Below are 19,655 nucleotides of genomic sequence, written 5' to 3'. Positions count from 1 at the left end.
CCACCGGGATAGTGGTACGCTTAGCTAAAGTAGAAACTGCTCCCTCCACCTTAGGGACCGTTTGCCATAAGTCCCGTGTGGTGGCGTCTATTGGAAACATCTTTCTAAATATTGGAGGGGGTGAGAACGGCACACCGGGTCTATCCCACTCCTTAGTAACAATTTCAGTTAGTCTCTTAGGTATAGGAAAAACGTCAGTACTCGCCGGTACCGCAAAGTATTTATCCAACCTACACAATTTCTCTGGTATTGCAACAGTGTTACAATCATTAAGAGCCGCTAAAACCTCCCCTAGTAATACACGGAGGTTCTCCAATTTAAATTTAAAATTTGAAATATCTGAATCCAATCTGTTTGGATCAGAACCGTCACCTACAGAATGAAGCTCTCCGTCCTCATGCTCTGCAAGCTGTGACGCAGTATCAGACATGGCTCTAGTATTATCAGCGCACTCTGTTCTCACCCCAGAGTGATCACGCTTGCCTCTTTGTTCTGGTAATTTAGCCAAAACTTCAGTCATAACAGTAGCCATATCTTGTAATGTTATCTGTAATGGCCGCCCAGATGTACTAGGCGCCACAATATCACGCACCTCCCGGGCGGGAGATGCAGGTACTGACACGTGAGGCGAGTTAGTCGGCATAACTCTCCCCTCGCTGTTTGGTGAAATTTGTTCAATTTGTACAGATTGGCTTTTATTTAAAGTAGCATCAATACAGTTAGTACATAAATTTCTATTGGGCTCCACCTTGGCATTGGAACAAATGACACAGGTATCTTCCTCTGAATCAGACATGTTTAACACACTAGCAAATAAACTTGCAACTTGGTTACAATCTTATTTAACAAAAACGTACTGTGCCTCAAAGAAGCACTAAACGATTAAATGACAGTTGAAATAATGAACTGAAAAACTGTTATAGCATCAATCCTTGAAAACAACACAACTTTTAGCAAAGGTTTGTTCCCATTAGTAAAGTAACAATAATTAAATTTGAAACGTAAAAATTACAGAACAACGTTTTTAATCACAGTCAATATATAAGTCTCACAGCTCTGCTGAGAGAATCTACCTCCCTTCAAAGAAGTTTGAAGACCCCTGAGTTCTGTTAGAGATGAACCGGATCATGCAGGAAATACAAGAGTAACTGACTGGAAATTTTTGATGCGTAGCAAAGAGCGCCAAAAACGGCCCCTCCCCCTCACACACAGCAGTGAGAGAGAAACGAAACTGTCACATTAAAACAAGCAACTGCCAAGTGGAAAAATAATGCCCAAACATTTATTCACTCAGTACCTCAGAAAATGCAAACGATTCTACATTCCAGCAAAAACGTTTAACATAATAAATACCTATTAAAAGGTTTAATGTACTTTTTACAGAGTAATTCCAGTGAAGTACCATCCCCAGAATACTGAAGTGTAGAGTATACATACATGTCATTATAACGGTATGGCAGGATTTTCTCATCAATTCCATTCAGAAAATAAAAACTGCTACATACCTCAATGCAGATTCATCTGCCCGCTGTCCCCTGATCTGAAGCTTTTACCTCCCTCAGATGGCCGAGAAACAGCAATATGATCTTAACTACTCCGGTTAAAATCATAGTAAAAACTCTGGTAGATTCTTCTTCAAACTCTGCCAGAGAGGTAATAACACGCTCCGGTGCTATTGAAAAATAACAAACTTTTGATTGAAGTTATAAAAACTAAGTATAATCACCATAGTCCTCTCACACATCCTATCTAGTCGTTGGGTGCAAGAGAATGACTGGGAGTGACGTAGAGGGGAGGAGCTATATGCAGCTCTGCTGGGTGAATCCTCTTGCATTTCCTGTTGGGGAGGAGTTATATCCCAGAAGTAATGATGACCCGTGGACTGATCACACATAACAGAAGAAATAGGATTTTACTGTAAGTTTGTTTTGTAGTTCTTCCTTTCTATGCCACGTTAAGTTCATTTTACTGAAAATGCCAAGCAAGTAATCCCAGTTTAGTTTCTGAATCCTATGGTTGAAATTGTACTTAAATTCACATTGCATGCATGAAATTATTAAGCTTTGTATTCAATATTACTCACACTTTGAATAATATTTTACTTTATTTCACAGCGCAAAATCATTTTATTTCTGTGCCAAGGAAAAACAACATTATTTAACAAAATAGAACCCATCTTCAGGAAAGGTAGGAAGATGATGTAACTGAGAATATTTATCAAATTGAATAATTTTTATTATATTTTTGTATTTTTTGTCCCCCCCCCCCCCCCTCCTTGTTTCATATCACATTTACTTTCTTTGACAATTGGTTCAAATAACAAAAAGATGCAGTGTTTTCAGACCTCTAATAATGCAACAAAAACAAGTTCATATTCATGTTTTAAACACAATACTAATGCTTTAACTTCAATATTTGGTGGAATAACCCTGATTTTCAATCACCGCTTTCATGCGTCTCGGAAGCAAGTTTTATTTCAGGATAACCTTGTACGTGTCTTGATTCATGCATACTTCACAAATATAAATCTTCCAGATTCCAGCCTTGATGAAGCACCCCCAGTTTATCACCGATCCTCCATCATATTTCACAGTGGGTGCGAGACATTGGCTTGTAGGTCTCTCCAGGTTTCATATACAAGAACAATTCCAGCAAGAGAGCTGGACAGGATACTAACCGGAAAAACACTCTACCCTCATACGGCTTAGTGTGTATATAGGTTTTAAAATATATCAACTTTATTAGTTTTATTTAAAAAGGGTTACACACAATAAAAAACATTTGCAGCAAGTATAAGTGGTTTTCACACTAATGTAGTGAAAAGGGTGGATAGTTTCAAATTACTATCCTGAATTGATATCATGGATAGTATCTCCCATGAAAGAGGATTTGTGGTAAATCTTAATGGTAAAGGTATGTTTGTAATCTGCTGTGGGCTAACATCCCTGCAAAATGGGGCCAGACCTATTAGGGCCACTATTCAGTCGAAATGTGTACTTATATATTGTAAACCTCACTGAGTGTTATGTGGATACTAAAATAAATTGTACTCCTGTACTCTGTGATAGAGTACTGCAACAGTAGTAGTATAGATAGGTATTGATACCTTGTAAGTTACGTGTAGTTCGCACTTATATATACAAATTACTTGTTAGTGTGCCCGTGGGGCACAATTAGAATATTGGTTGCTCCACAGATTAGAGGTATATCTCCGCCGTCATTTGTACAGCCTGATATCCAAAATGGAACATGTGTATATAAATGAAACCACAGGAGTTACCGTGTATTCAAACGTTAAGTTAGAGTGTAACCAACGACTCACAACTAACTATGTATCGGTTGCTATTGATTAATTAAAAAGTTACATATCGTATACTTTTTATTGTAAGATTTTCAGCAACCTACAAAAGAGTGTAATACTAGGTGAGGAGGCTTAACACTAAAGCTCGCTACCAGGCAGGTATGTGCAGGATATGCAATTTATTTATTACAGCAGCAACCTAAATCAGCTGGTTTTTACAAACGCCCGAACAGCAAGACTCCTATAGAGAGGCCTCTCACCCCACTATGAATTGTATACGCTTAGTATTGAACGTGCAAATAAAAGGAATGTCTATATGCCCTAAGGTCACACTTAGACTGTGCAGTGTTCCACAAGTTAAGGAATACAGAGGCCACTATAAATTAAGATCATTTAATCTGTATATGCGTAAATTAAACTTGTTTATATGGATTGTACTCAGGGCACTGCCGTGTGTCTAAGCACTATACAGTACAGTTTACCCCAGGTTTGTCAAGTATTGCCACTAAAAATACTTATTGCTAGTTGTTCAATATCATATCATATACTTATAATTTGTACTGTGGGCAACCACCACAAGAGGTTAGTAATAGAAATATGAGTAGCACAAAGCTTGCCCTAGGGCAGTAATAATTTCTGCTAAATTTAAGGGATTGTGCTACATAAGTACCTTAAATTAAGTAGTATCGGATAAGCCCAGACAACAGATCTCCTAAGGAGATACCACTTTCCCCATAGTTGATTAATACACAAGAAACACCACTTAGACTAGTGCGAAATTAAAACTACCTCCCTTAACATGTTTCGCCTGCTGGCTTTGTCAGAATTTGTAACTATCCACCCTTTTCACTACATTAGTTTGAAAACCACTTTTACTTGCTGCAACTGTTTTTGTGTGTAACCCTTTTTAAATAAAACTATAAAGTTGATATATTTTAAAACCTATATACACTAAGCCCACACGTATAAGGGTAGAGTGCTTTTCCGGTTAGTATCCTGTCCAGCTCTCTTGCTGGAATTGTTCTTGTATATGTTTCTCTCTGATACTCAGCACCTATACACAATTATATAGTACAGTATAACTATATATTAGATTATATTCCATACATTTTAATTAAATATAGTGTTCCCTCAAAGTAACGAGTGGTGCCATTGCTCATCTCTCAAACTCTCCAGGTTTCAGTCTAACCATAAAGACTAGGTGTTGGGCAAGGCTGAAAATTGGACTTGTCAGAGAAGATGACCTGGAATCGGACTGCAGATTTATCTTTGTGAAGGACGCATGAAACAAGCCACGTACAAGGTTATCCTGGAAGAAAACTTGCTTTCTTCTGCTCTGCCAATGTTCCCCAACTCTGAGGATTATTTTTTTCCAGCATGACAACACAGCCAGGTCAATCAAGGTGTGGATGGAGGACCACCAGATCAAAACTGTCATGGCCAGCCAAATCTTCAGACTTGAACCCTTTTTGAAAACCTATGGAATGTGATCAAGAGGGAGATGGATGTCACAAGCCATCAAACAAAGCCGAGCTGCTTGACTTGTTGCACCAGGAGTTTCATAATGTCACCCAACAGCAATGTGTGAAACTGGTGGAGGGCAAACCAAGACACACATGAAAGCTGTGATTGATAATCGGGGCTATTCCACCAAATATTGATTTCTGAACTGATAGTATTGTTTAAAAATAAATATGAGCTTGTTTTCTTTGCATTATTTAAGGTCTGAAAACACTGCATCTTTTTTGTTATTTTGACCAGTTGCCGTTTTCTGCAAATAAATGCTCTAAATGACAATATTTTTATTTGGAATTTGGGAGAAATGTTGTTAGTTTATAGAATATAACAAAAATATTCATTTTACTCAAACGCATACCTATAAATAGTAAAGCCAGAAAAAATTATCATTTTAAATCCAATTGCGCTCAAGTGATCATGTTTACTTTTCAATTTGTAATACAACTGATATCGTTTGCATGTAATTGCTAGCGCGCCACTTGTATCTGGTCCTCTGAGTAAGCAATGCAGAAATTCTAAATGGTTCACAAACATTTTCTTGCAACTGTATTATAGGACCTATATATCTGTATTGCTATATTTAATGATAGACCACCCAATATCACAGCAACTTTCTGTAATTTTACAACATGTTTTCCTGTAATGATGTCATACATCTGCATATAGTGGATTTATCATACCCTGGACGGACATGATTCGCTGGTAAAATGCTTGTGCAATGCTGTTTCCTGCATATTCGCGGACAATCGGCCTCTAGCACGGGGTGTCAATCATCCCGATTATGACCGCTGCTTCTTAAGTTTCCTGCGAGCCGGAAATATTGGGGGTAGATTGCAGCATTTGCTTCTTGGTAAATCTACCCCATTGTCTTCAAGTGGTAGCAGTTGCTTGTCTGACGAGAATACTCTCTATCTGCAAAGTAATTATTTTGTGATCAAGATAGTGGACTTCCAGGACAGTAGATATGTTGTTTATTTTTCAATACTTCATTCATTGTGTATTTGAATTAAAGGGACAGTTTAGACCCAAAACATAATTTTGATTACTTATTGTTAAAAACCAGAGAAGCATCCTGCAACTGGTCCCAAATCTATAACCTTTTAAGAAGTACATGAAATATTTAAATATTCATAATTTCTTAGGAACTGAAAATGGCCACCAAGGTCCGCCCACCTACTGCATGTTTATTTGGGTATGTTAAGTTTCTCCAATCACGACTGACTCTAATTTTCCTACTCGCACATGCTGATTTGTGCATGTGCAATTTGAAATAGCTAACTTAAAAATATTAAACATGCACTGCTTAACTGTTATACAAGAAATCGGCTAAGTGGTCAAGAAGAAAGCTGTAGATGGAGCTTGGCGGCCATTTTCCGCTGCTAACAAACAATCCTTATTTAGAAGAATCATGTACTTCTTACAAGCTTATAGATGTGGAATCTGCTGCAAGATGCTTTTCTGCTATGCAGTAATAAGGAATAAGTATTGGGTCTAGACTGTCCCTTAAATTGAATGTAAATTTTGATGCTAAAGTGCCCGGTTTTTAAAAATTCGATTAAAAACAGGGGCACTTTAATTCATCAAAATTTACATTTCACTCGTTGTGAGAAAAAAAAACAACTTACCTTTTTAAACTTGACAGTCACTCCAGCTTCTTCCGCCCGTCGCAAAGCCTCTTCCTAGGTCTAAAATGAAGAATCCGGCTTCCTCCAATCACGGCATTGAATCTGATACTGATTCCCCTGGGGGGGGGGCGTGATTGGAGGATGACCAATCCATCATTTCTGACATCAGAAATGGCTTGCGACGACCGGAAAAAGCTGGAGCTTCTGTCAAGTTTAAAATTTAAGGTTGTTTTTTTTTTTTTAATACTTTAATCCCACTATTTCAAGCCAAGACTATACCACCCTCTGCTGGCTTTAGAATGGAAGCATCTTCCTCTGAGCAGCTCGCCGGGCGGGAGGAGTTAAAAATACAATCTAGCTACGCAAGTTGTGCAGTACTATGCAACGTGCATAATGAGATTGTAATTTAACTCCTCTGTCGGTTTTCACTGATGTCCAGCCAGGCACTGTAGGGAGTTGCGGTGCGACATGGGTGACACCATCAGAGGAGATTAATTCCTGCTTGATGGTGTCAAGGACCACCAACATCTAGTAGTCCACGGACCACTGGTTGGCGACCGCTGATCTATTGAATAGTTATATTTCTCCAACATAGGTGTGTCCGGTCCACGGCGTCATCCTTACTTGTGGGATATTCTCTTCCCCAACAGGAAATGGCAAAGAGCCCAGCAAAGCTGGTCACATGATCCCTCCTAGGCTCCGCCTACCCCAGTCATTCTCTTTGCCGTTGTACAGGCAACATCTCCACGGAGATGGCTTAGAGTTTTTTAGTGTTTAACTGTAGTTTTTATTATTCAATCAAGAGTTTGTTATTTTAAAATAGTGCTGGTATGTACTATTTACTCAGAAACAGAAAAGAGATGAAGATTTCTGTTGGTATGAGGAAAATGATTTTAGCACCGTAACTAAAATCCATGGCTGTTCCACACAGGACTGTTGAGAGCAATTAACTTCAGTTGGGGGAACAGTGTGCAGTCTCTTACTGCTTGAGGTATGACACATTCTAACAAGACGATGTAATGCTGGAAGCTGTCATTTTCCCTATGGGATCCGGTAAGCCATGTTTATTAAGATAGTAAATAAGGGCTTCACAAGGGCTTATTAAGACTGTAGACTTTTTCTGGGCTAAATCGATTCATTATTAACACATATTTAGCCTTGAGGAATCATTTATTCTGGGTATTTGGATATGATTATATCGGCAGGCACTGTTTTAGACACCTTATTCTTTAGGGGCTTTCCCTAATCATAGTCAGAGCCTCATTTTCGCGCCGGTATGGCGCACTTGTTTTTGAGGACAGCCGCGTGTTTCTAGTTTGATGAGCTAGGAAAGGCGATTATTAGTAATTCTTCTTCTTATGAGGAGATTATGGACAGAATTCGTGCTCTTAAATTGGCTAATTCTTTTCACCCTAGACGCCACCTTGCAATTGGCTAGGTTAGCGGCGAAAAAATTCTGGGTTTGCTATTGTGGCGCAGAGCGCTTTGGTTAAAATCTTGGGCAGCGGATGCGTCTTCCAAGAACAAATTGCTTGACATTCCTTTCAAGGGGAAAACACTCTTTGGCCCTGACTTGAAAGAGATTTTCTCTGATATCACTGGGGGCAAGGGCCACGCCCTTCCTCAGGATAGGTCTTTTCAAGACCAAAAATAAACCTAAGTTTCGTCCCTTTCGCAGAAACGGATCAGCCCCAAGGGCTACGTCCTCTAAGCAGGAAGGTAATACTTCTCAAGCCATTCCAGCCTGGAGACCTATGCAAGGCTGGAACAAAGGAAAGCAGGCCAGGAAACCTGCCACTGCTACCAAGACAGCATGAAATGCGGGCCCCCGATCCGGGACCGGATCTGGTGGGGGGCAGACTCTCTCTCTTCGCTCAGGCTTGGGCAAGAGATGTTCTGGATCCTTGGGCGCTAGAAATAGTCTCCCAAGGTTATTCTCTGGAGTTCAAGGGGCTTCCTCCAAGGGGGAGGTTCCACAGGTCTCAGTTGTCTTCAGACCACATAAGAAGACAGGCATTCTTACATTGGGTAGAAGACCTGCTAAAAATGGGAGTGATTCATCCTGTTCCATTAGGAGAACAAGGGATGGGGTTCTACTCCAATCTGTTCATAGTTCCCAAAAAAGAGGGAACGTTCAGACCAATCTTAGATCTCAAGATCTTGAACAAGTTTCTCAAGGTTCCATCGTTCAAGATGGCAACCATTCGAACACTTCTTCCTTCCATCCAGGAAGGTCAATTCATGACCAAGGTGGATTTCAAGGATGCGTATCTACATATTCCTATCCACAAGGAACATCATCGGTTCCTAAGGTTTGCATTCCTGGACAAGCATTTCCAGTTCGTGGCATTTTCTTTCGGATTAGCCACTGCTCCTAGGATTTTCTCATAGGTACTAGGGTCCCTTCTGGCGGTGCTAAGACCAAGGGGCATTGCTGTAGTACCTTACTTGGACGACATTCTGATTCGAGCGTCGTCCCTTCCTCAAGTAAAGGCTCACACGGACATTGTCCTGGCCTTTCTCAGATCTCACGGATGGAAAGTGAACGTGGAAAAGAGTTCTCTATCTCCGTCAACGAGGGTTCCCTTCTTGGAAACTATAATAGACTCCTTAGAAATGAGGATTTTTCTGACAGAAGCCAGAAAAACAAAACTTCTAGACTCTTGTCGGATACTTCATTCCGTTCCTCTTCCTTCCATAGCGCAGTGCATGGAAGTGATAGGTTTGATGGTAGCGGCAATGGACATAGTTCCTTTTGTGCGCATTCATCTAAGACCATTACAACTGTTCATGCTCAGTCAGTGGAATGGGGACTATTCAGACTTGTCTCCGAAGATACAAGTAAATCAGAGGACCAGAGACTCATTCCGTTGGTGGCTGTCCCTGGACAACCTGTCACAAGGGATGACCTTCCGCAGACCAGAGTGGGTCATTGTCACGACCGACGCCAGTCTGATGGGCTGGGGCGCGGTCTGGGGATCCCTGAAAGCTCAGGGTCTTTGGTCTCGGGTAGAATCTCTTCTACCGATAAATATTCTGGAACTGAGAGCGATATTCAATGCTCTCAAAGCTTGGCCTCAGCTAGCGAGGGCCAAGTTCATACATCAACCATCAGGGGGGAACAAGGAGTTCCCTAGCGATGGAAGAAGTGACCAAAATCATTCTATGGGCGGAGTCTCACTCCTGCCACCTGTCTGCTATCCACATCCCAGGAGTGGAAAATTGGGAAGCGGATTTTCTGAGTCGTCAGACATTGCATCCGGGGGAGTGGGAACTCCATCCGGAAATCTTTGCCCAAGTCACTCAACCGTGGGGCATTCCAGACATGGATCTGATGGCCTCTCGTCAGAACTTCAGAGTTCCTTACTACGGGTACAGATCCAGGGATCCCAAGGCGGCTCTACTGGATGCACTAGTAGCACCTTGGACCTTCAAACTAGCTTATGTGTTCCCGCCGTTTCCTCTCATCCCCAGGCTGGTAGCCAGGATCAATCAGGAGAGGGCGTCGGTGATTTTGATAGCTCCTGCGTGGCCACGCAGGACTTGGTATGCAGATCTGGTGAATATGTCATCGGCTCCACCATGGAAGCTACCTTTGAGAGACCTTCTTGTTCTAGGTCCGTTCGACCCACTCCAGCTGACTGCTTGGAGATTGAACGCTTGATCTTATCAAAGCGAGGGTTCTCAGATTCTGTTATTAATACTCTTGTTCAGGCCTGAAAGCCTGTAACCAGAAAAATTACCACATAATTTGGTATATCTGTTGGTGTGAATCTGCAGGATTCCCTTGGGACAAGGTTAAGATTCCTAAGAGTCTATCCTTCCTTCGAGAAGGATTGGAAAAAGGATTATCTGCAAGTTCCTTGATGGGACAGATTTCTGCCTTGTCTGTGTTACTTCACAAAAAGCTGGCAGCTGTGCCAGATGTTCTAGCCTTTGTTCAGGCTCTGGTTAGAATCAAGCCTGTTTACAAAATTTTGACTCCTCCTTGGAGTCTCAACCTAGTTCTTTCAGTTCTTCAGGGGGTTCCGTTTGAACCCTTACATTCCGTTGATATTAAGTTATTATCTTGGAAAGTTTTGTTTTTGGTTGCAATTTCTTCTGCTAGAAGAGTTTCAGAATTATCTGCTCTGCAGTGTTCTTCTCCTTATCTGGTGTTCCATGCAGATAAGGTGGTTTTGCGTACTAAACCTGGTTTTCTTCCAAAAGTTGTTTCTAACAAAAACATTAACCAGGAGATAGTTGTGCCTTCTTTGTGTCCTAATCCAGTTTCAAAGAAGGAACGTTTGTTGCACAACTTGGATGTAGTTCGTGCTCTCAAATTTTACTTAGCAGCTACTAAGGATTTCAGACAAACTTTGTCTTTGTTTGTTGTTTATTCTGGTAAACGGAGAGGTCAAAAAGCAACTTCTACCTCTCTCTCCTTCTGGATTAAAAACATTATCCGATTGGCTTACGAGACTGCCGGACGGCAGCCTCCTGAAAGAATCACAGCTCACTCCACTAGGGCTGTGGCTTCCACATGGGCCTTCAAGAACGAGGCTTCTGTTGATCAGATATGTAAGGCAGCGACTTGGTCTTCACTGCACACTTTTTCTAAATTTTACAAATTTGATACTTTTGCTTCTTCTGAGGCTATTTTTGGGAGAAAGGTTTTGCAAGCCGTGGTGCCTTCCATTTAGGTGACCTGATTTGCTCCCTCCCTTCATCCGTGTCCTAAAGCTTTGGTATTGGTTCCCACAAGTAAGGATGACGCCGTGGACCGGACACACCTATGTTGGAGAAAACAGAATTTATGTTTACCTGATAAATTACTTTCTCCAACGGTGTGTCCGGTCCACGGCCCGCCCTGGTTTTTTTAATCAGGTCTGTTAATTTATTTTCTTTAACTACAGTCACCACGGTAACATATGGTTTCTCCTATGCAAATATTCCTCCTTAACGTCGGTCGAATGACTGGGGTAGGCGGAGCCTAGGAGGGATCATGTGACCAGCTTTGCTGGGCTCTTTGCCATTTCCTGTTGGGGAAGAGAATATCCCACAAGTAAGGATGACGCCGTGGACCGGACACACCGTTGGAGAAAGTAATTTATCAGGTAAACATAAATTCTGTTTTTATAGAACGTTGACAGATACTTGGCTTCTGTCAGGTAATTAGCAGTTTTGATGCAATAGTAGAACAAAATGTATTGACACTCCAGTGGATACTTGGTGTAGCACATTCACTAGAATTAAAGGGACACTGAACTCAAATTTTTTATTTAGTGATTCAGATAGAGCATGCAATTTTAAGCAACTTTCTAATTTACTCCTATTATCAATTTTTCTTCATTCTCTTGCTATCTTTATTTGAATAACTTTTCTATTGGTGGATGAATTTATTCACCAATCAGCAAGAACAACCCAGGTTGTTCATCAAAAATGGGCCGGCATCTAAACTTTACATTCTTGCATTTCAAATAAAGATACCAAGAGAATGAAGAAAATTTGATAATAGGAGTAAATTAGAAAGTTGCTTAAAATTTCATGCTCTATCTGAACCACGGAAGAAAAAATTTGGGTTCAGTGTCCCTTTTAAGTCCATCAACTCTCAGGGTTTACAATATGACCTATTAACACTTTTAATTCACAGAACTGTGAGCATTAATATATGACTTTTAGAAAACTATAACTCAACAGGCTTATCTCTAAATGTGTGTAGTGGTTTGTAGGTCTTCTAAAGAGTTAATCTGATTATTTTAAAATAATACAGGCCAGGGTTTAAGCATATATTGGAATAAGAAATTATTAAATTGTCAGTATTTGACGACTTCAGATATGATCAATCATGGAGATCCTGGAAATATCCTAGATTATGTGAGAATTTTTTTTTCTGTCCCTGCATCTATCAGTAGTGAACAATAATCTAGATTGCCCTCTTGTGGTCACAGATGGCATTGTTATCATTGAAGACTAGTAAGGTGGTTTTTTGTTTTTGTTTTTTTTTGTAGAAGGGTATTATACCTGCACATATGCGATTTAAAAAAATAAAATGAAGTGTGTGTTTAATCTCCCTTAATAACTATTATTAAAAGATTTTAATGTGTGTGTATGTGTATGTATATATATATATATATATATATATATATATATATATATATATATATATATATATATATATATATATATATATATATTGTGCTCCTGATAGAGTAAATAATATCACTCAAAATTAGCCCTCTGTATCTTAAAGTGAATGTCAATTTCGATGAATCGGTGCCAGTTTTTAATCCTATTAAGAACAAGGGCACTTTAATCAAAATTTACATTTCACTTGTTTTCTTTAAATACTTATCTTTTAATCCTGACAGCCGCTGCTTCCTCCAATCACAGCGTTGCCTCAGGCCAAGATTCCACCGGGGGAGAAGCCGTGATTGGAAGAAGCTGGATTCGTCATTTCTGACGTATGAAGAGGCTTCCGACGGCCGGGGGAATCGCTGGAGCGGCTGTGAAGATTAAAAGCTAAGTATTTGAAGAAAACAAGTGAAATGTAAATTTTGATGAATTAAAGTGCCCTTGTTTTTAATAGTATGATTAAAAACCGGGCACCGATTCATATAAATTGACATTCACTTTAAGGTAAACTAAAGTAATTTGTTTTGGTTTCTATTTTTATTTATCTTCCACATGCTTTTGCAAGCTCATCATGGAATAAAAATAAATTAGTAACATTTTAATACATGGTCAATGGTCTCTAGTAATCATAAATCACTTTGACCTGAACATCCTAAGACAGAATCCGAAATAAGATTCTTCAGGAGGGGGACAGGGTGAAAAGGCTAAGATATGCTAAAGATCACAAAGATTGGGATAATGATCAGTGGAAAAGAGTGTTACGGAGTGACAAATCCAAGTTTGACATTTTTGGGGCCAATCATCGACAAAATGTGAGGAGAGATGGAAGAATGAGTGCTTGAGGCCTTCAGTGAGACATGGTGGAGGGTCAATCCTGGTTTGGGGCTGCATTTCTGCCAGTGGTAATTGGCGATATTGTCCGAATTGACGGGATCATGAATGCTGAAATGTACAGACAGGTTTTAATTCATCATGCCATTCCTTCTGGAAAGTGCCTGATTGGGAATGGTTTTATTTTTCAGCATAACGATCCCAAGCACAGTTCTAATGCAGTGAAATCCTATTTGGAGAGAAAAGCAGCTGATAAAACACTAACAGTCATGGACTGGCCTCCAGACCTGAATATTATATAGGCAGTATGGGGTCACCTGGATAGAGAAATGGATAAAAGACAACCTAACTCTAAAAAAGAACTCTGGGAAGTGCTGAAAGAACAAATCCTAAATGACCATAAAACTATTAAATGATTCAATCTTCATTAAAAAGTCCCAAATTTGCTGAATGTCTAAAAACAAAGATGATCACTGTCCTCCAAAAAGCATGTGGGTTATTAACAGTGGACCGCAAACTGGTTGTGTCGTATACACTCTTAAGGACAATCTTCGGCATCAAAGGACTCACCCAGGATACGAAACCTCCTTCACTGTAGATTTCTCTGCTTTCTGCTGGCTGGTATTCGTGAGAGTTAATCCCTACAACTCGGCAGCAAACATTTCCATCCACCTCGGGTAGTGCCGTAGTGAGTTCCAGGTATTGATCTAGCCAATCGGGAAGCCAGATTACCGGAGTTACAAGTAGAAGACTTTCAGTGTATACAAAGTTGCAGAAACTTACTGCATGTCCACTGTGAATAATTTAAAATCCTTACAGAGTGCTCTGTGATAGTATGTCTTTTACAACGTGGCTACAATCATTCTATCAACGCATTTCAGCTGTTCTTGAAAAAGGCTGTACCAGCTGAAACGCGTTGATGGAAGGGGTGAAGACCCTGAAAACGCTTACGCAATAGAATCACGGATTTAATCCCAGAGAGTGCATTTGCCTTCATATTGGATTATATATATATATATATATATATATATATATATATATATATATATATATATATATATATAAGCAAAAATGATGCACTCACAGGATTTTCACAAAATAGTGTCAAATTTATTGAAAGGCTTTTCAGATCAAAATTAGATCTTTCATCAGATCACTTTTTGATCTGATGAAAGATCTAATTTTGATCTGAAACGTCATCCAATAAATTTGACACTATTTTGTGAAAATCCTGTGAGTGCATCATTTTTGCTTCTACTCCTGATACCAACGCTGACCCAGGAGGGAGGATTCGTTTTCTACAGATATAGATAGAGATATCTCTCGTTCTCTCTTTTTTTTTTTTTTTTTTTTTTTTCTTTCAATATGACCGTTGCTTACCAGCTTTAGCCACCCTTATTGTATCATTTTCTAATGAGTCATGGTTAGATGATTGTGAAACTCTTTAACAGCAAATATTCCTAAAACATGGTCTCTATTGCAGTGACGGCACAAGCTACATTATTTTTCACTGCTTATTCTTTACCAGTTTTCTTCCAATTTTTCTTTCATGTAATTAGCAAGAGTCCATGAGCTAGTGACGTATGGGATATACATTCCTACCAGGAGGGGCAAAGTTTCCCAAACCTCAAAATGCCTACAAATACACCCCTCACCACACCCACAAATCAGTTTTACAAACTTTGCCTCCTATGGAGGTGGTGAAGTAAGTTTGTGCTAGATTCTACGTTGATATGCGCTCCGCAGCAGGTTGGAGCCCGGTTTTCCTCTCAGCGTGCAGTGAATGTCAGAGGGATGTGAGGAGAGTATTGCCTATTTGAATTCAATGATCTCCTTCTACGGGGTCTATTTCATAGGTTCTCTGTTATCGGTCGTAGAGATTCATCTCTTACCTCCCTTTTCAGATCGACGATATACTCTTATATATATACCATTACCTCTGCTGATTTTCGTTTCAGTACTGGTTTGGCTTTCTACAACATGTAGATGAGTGTCCTGGGGTAAGTAAGTCTTATTTTCTGTGACACTCTAAGCTATGGTTGGGCACTTTTTTATAAAGTTCTAAATATATGTATTCAAACATTTATTTGCCTTGACTCAGGATGTTCAACATTCCTTATTTTCAGACAGTCGGTTTCATATTTGGGATAATGCATTTGAATAAAACAAATTTTTTTCTTACCTTAAATTTGACTTTCCCTGTGGGCTGTTAGGCTCGCGGGGGCTGAAAATGCTTCATTTTATTGCGTCATTCTTGGCGCGGACTTTTTTGGCGCAAATTTTTTTTTTTCTGTTTCCGGTGTCATACGTGTCGCCGGAAGTTGCGTCATTTTTGACGTTCTTTTGCGCCAAAAATGTCGGCGTTCCGGATGTGGCGTCATTTTTGGCGCCAAAAGCATTTAGGCGCCAAATAATGTGGGCGTCTTATTTGGCGCTAAAAAAATATGGGCGTCACTTTTGTCTCCACATTATTTAAGTCTCATTTTTTTTATTGCTTCTGGTTGCTAGAAGCTTGTTCACTGGCATTTTTTCCCATTCCTGAAACTGTCATTTAAGGAATTTGATCAATTTTGCTTTATATGTTGTTTTTTCTATTACATATTGCAAGATGTCCCATGTTGAAGCTGAGTCAGAAGATACTTCTGGAAAATCGCTGCCTGGTGCTGGAGCTACCAAAGCTAAGTGTATCTGCTGTAAACTTTTGGTAGCTGTTCCTCCAGCTGTTGTTTGTATTGAATGTCATGACAAACTTGTTAATGCAGATGATATTTCCTTTAGTAAAGTTACATTACCTGTTGCTGTTCCATCAACATCTAATACTCAGAGTGTTCCTGATAATATAAGAGATTTTGTTTCTAAATCCATTAAGAAGGCTATGTCTGTTATTCCTCCTTCTAGTAAACGTAAAAAGTCTTTTAAAACTTCTCATTTTTCAGATGAATTTTTAAATGAACATCATCATTCTGATTCTGATAATGGCTCTTCTGGTTCAGAGGATTCTGTCTCAGAGGTTGATGCTGATAAATCTTCATATTTATTTAAAATGGAATTTATTCGTTCTTTACTTAAAGAAGTCCTAATTGCATTAGAAATTGAGGATTCTGGTCCTCTTGATACTAAATCTAAACGTTTAGATAAGGTTTTTAAATCTCCTGTAGTTATTCCAGAAGTTTTTCCTGTTCCTGGTGCTATTTCTGAAGTAATTTCCAGGGAATGGAATAATTTGGGTAATTCATTTACTCCTTCTAAACGTTTTAAGCAATTATATCCTGTGCCATATGACAGATTAGAATTTTGGGACAAAATCCCTAAGGTTGATGGGGCTGTCTCTACTCTTGCTAAGCGTACTACCATTCCTATGGCAGATGGTACTTCCTTTAAGGATCCTTTAGATAGGAAAATTGAATCCTTTCTAAGAAAAGCTTACTTGTGTTCAGGTAATCTTCTTAGACCTGCTATATCTTTGGCGGATGTTGCTGCAGCTTCAACTTTTTGGTTGGAAGCTTTAGCGCAACAAGTAACAGATCATAATTCTCATAGCATTATTATTCTTCTTCAACATGCTAATAATTATATTTGTGATGCCATCTTTGATATCATTAGAGTTGATGTCAGGTATATGTCTCTAGCTATTTTAGCTAGAAGAGCTTTATGGCTTAAAACTTGGAATGCTGATATGTCTTCTAAGTCAACTCTGCTTTCCCTTTCTTTCCAGGGTAATAAATTATTTGGTTCTCAGTTGGATTCTATTATCTCAACTGTTACTGGAGGGAAAGGAACTTTTTTACCACAGGATAAAAAATCTAAAGGTAAATTTAGGTCTAATAATTGTTTTCGTTCCTTTCGTCACAACAAGGAACAAAAGCCTGATCCTTCATCCTCAGGAGCGGTATCAGTTTGGAAACAGTCTTCAGTCTGGAATAAATCCAAGCCTTTTAGAAAATCAAAGCCAGCTCCTAAGTCCACATGAAGGTGCGGCCCTCATTCCAGCTCAGCTGGTAGGGGGCAGATTATGTTTTTTTCAAAGAAATCTGGATCAATTCCGTTCACAATCTTTGGATTCAAAACATTGTTTCAGAAGGGTACATAATTGGCTTCAAGATAAGGCCTCCTGCAAAGAGATTTTTTCTTTCCCGTGTCCCAGTAAATCCAGTGAAGGCTCAAGCATTTCTGAAATGTGTTTCAGATCTAGAGTTGGCTGGAATAATTATGCCAGTTCCAGTTCTGGAACAGGGGATGGGGTTTTATTCAAATCTCTTCATTGTACCAAAGAAGGAGAATTCCTTCAGACCAGTTCTGGATCTAAAAATATTGAATAGTTATGTAAGGATACCAACATTCAAAATGGTAACTATAAGGACTATCCTGCCTTTTGTTCCGCAAGGGCATTATGTGTCTACAATAGATTTACAGGATGCATATCTGCATATTCCGATTCATCCAGATCACTATCAGTTTCTGAGATTCTCGTTCCTAGACAAGCATTACCAGTTTGTGGCTCTGCCATTTGTCTGTATCCAGAGAGATATATTATAGAGTCTGGAAGACTTATATTTCTTTCATGTAATTAGCAAGAGTCCATGAGCTAGTGACGTATGGGATATACATTCCTACCAGGAGGGGCAAAGTTTCCCAAACCTTAAAATGCCTATAAATACACCCCTCACCACACCCACAATTCAGTTTTACAAACTTTGCCTCCGATGGAGGTGGTGAAGTAAGTTTGTGCTAGATTCTACGTTGATATGCGCTCCGCAGCAAGTTGGAGCCCGGTTTTCCTCTCAGCGTGCAGTGAATGTCAGAGGGATGTGAGGAGAGTATTGCCTATTTGAATGCAGTGATCTCCTTCTACGGGGTCTATTTCATAGGTTCTCTGTTATCGGTCGTAGAGATTCATCTCTTACCTCCCTTTTCAGATCGACGATATACTCTTATATATACCATTACCTCTGCTGATTCTCGTTTCAGTACTGGTTTGGCTTTCTACAAACATGTAGATGAGTGTCCTGGGGTAAGTAAATCTTATTTTCTGTGACACTCTAAGCTATGGTTGGGCACTTTATTTATAAAGTTCTAAATATATGTATTCAAACATTTATTTGCCTTGACTCAGAATGTTCAACATTCCTTATTTTTCAGACAGTCAGTTTCATATTTGGGATAAATGCATTTGTTTCAATCATTTTTTCTTACCTTAAAAAATTTGACTTTTTCCCTGTGGGCTGTTAGGCTCGCGGGGGCAGAAAATGCTTCATTTTATTGCGTCATTCTTGGCGCAGACTTTTTTGGCGCAAAATTTTTTTTCTGTTTCCGGCGTCATACGTGTCGCCGGAAGTTGCGTCATTTTTTGACGTTTTTTGCGTCAAAAATGTCGGCGTTCCGGATATGGCGTCATTTTTGGCGCCAAAAGCATTTAGGCGCCAAATAATGTGGGCGTCTTTTTTGGCGCTAAAAAATATGGGCGTCATTTTTGTCTCCACATTATTTAAGTCTCATTATTTATTGCTTCTGGTTGCTAGAAGCTTGTTCACTGGCATTTTTTTCCCATTCCTGAAACTGTCATTTAAGGAATTTGATCAATTTTGCTTTATATGTTGTTTTTTTCTTTTACATATTGCAAGATGTTCCACGTTGCAACTGAGTCAGAAGATACTTCAGGAAAATCACTGCACAGTGCTGGAGCTACCAAGCTAAGTGTATCTGCTATAAACTTTTGGTATCTGTTTCTCCAGCTGTTATTTGTATTGCATGTCATGTCAAACTTATTAATGCAGATAAAATTTCCTTTAGTACTGTTACATTACCTGTTGCTGTTCCGTCAACATCTAATTCTCAGAGTATTCCTGATAACATAAGAGATTTTATTTTTTAAATCCATTAAGAAGGCTATGTCTGTTATTTCTCCTTCTAGTATGCATAAAAGTCTTTTAAAACTTCTCTTTTTTCAGATGAATTTTTAAATGAACATCATCATTCTGATACTGATAATGGTTCTTCTGGTTCAGAGGTTTCTGTCTCAGAGGTTGATGCTGATAAATCTTTGTATTTGTTCAAGATGGAATTTATTCGTTCTTTACTTAAAGAAGTGTTATTTGCATTAGAAATAGAGGATTCTGGTCCTCTTGATACTAAATGTAAACGTTTAAATAAGGTTTTTTAAATCTCCTGTAGTTATTCCAGAAGTGTTTTATCTCCCTGATGCTATTTCTGAAGTAATTTCCAGGGAATGGAATAATTTGGGTAATTTATTTACTCCTTCTAGACGT

At 39.2% G+C, this 19,655-nt stretch overlaps 1 protein-coding gene across 1 annotated transcript in view; it reads left to right on the top strand.

The window, feature by feature from the left end:
* The window catches only part of ELF1 (E74 like ETS transcription factor 1), a 427,636-nt gene that overhangs the window by 20,600 nt on the left and 387,381 nt on the right, over window positions 1–19,655 (top strand). Inside the window, exon 2 of the mRNA XM_053707956.1 lies at window positions 2,115–2,187. The gene's annotated coding sequence lies outside the window, so the exon portion shown is untranslated. The remainder of the gene's footprint in view (window positions 1–2,114; window positions 2,188–19,655) is intronic.

The sequence above is a fragment of the Bombina bombina genome, chromosome 3 (genome assembly GCF_027579735.1).
Source record: "Bombina bombina isolate aBomBom1 chromosome 3, aBomBom1.pri, whole genome shotgun sequence".
Lineage (NCBI taxonomy): Eukaryota > Metazoa > Chordata > Amphibia > Anura > Bombinatoridae > Bombina > Bombina bombina.
This window is presented reverse-complemented; position numbering and strand designations above follow the sequence as displayed.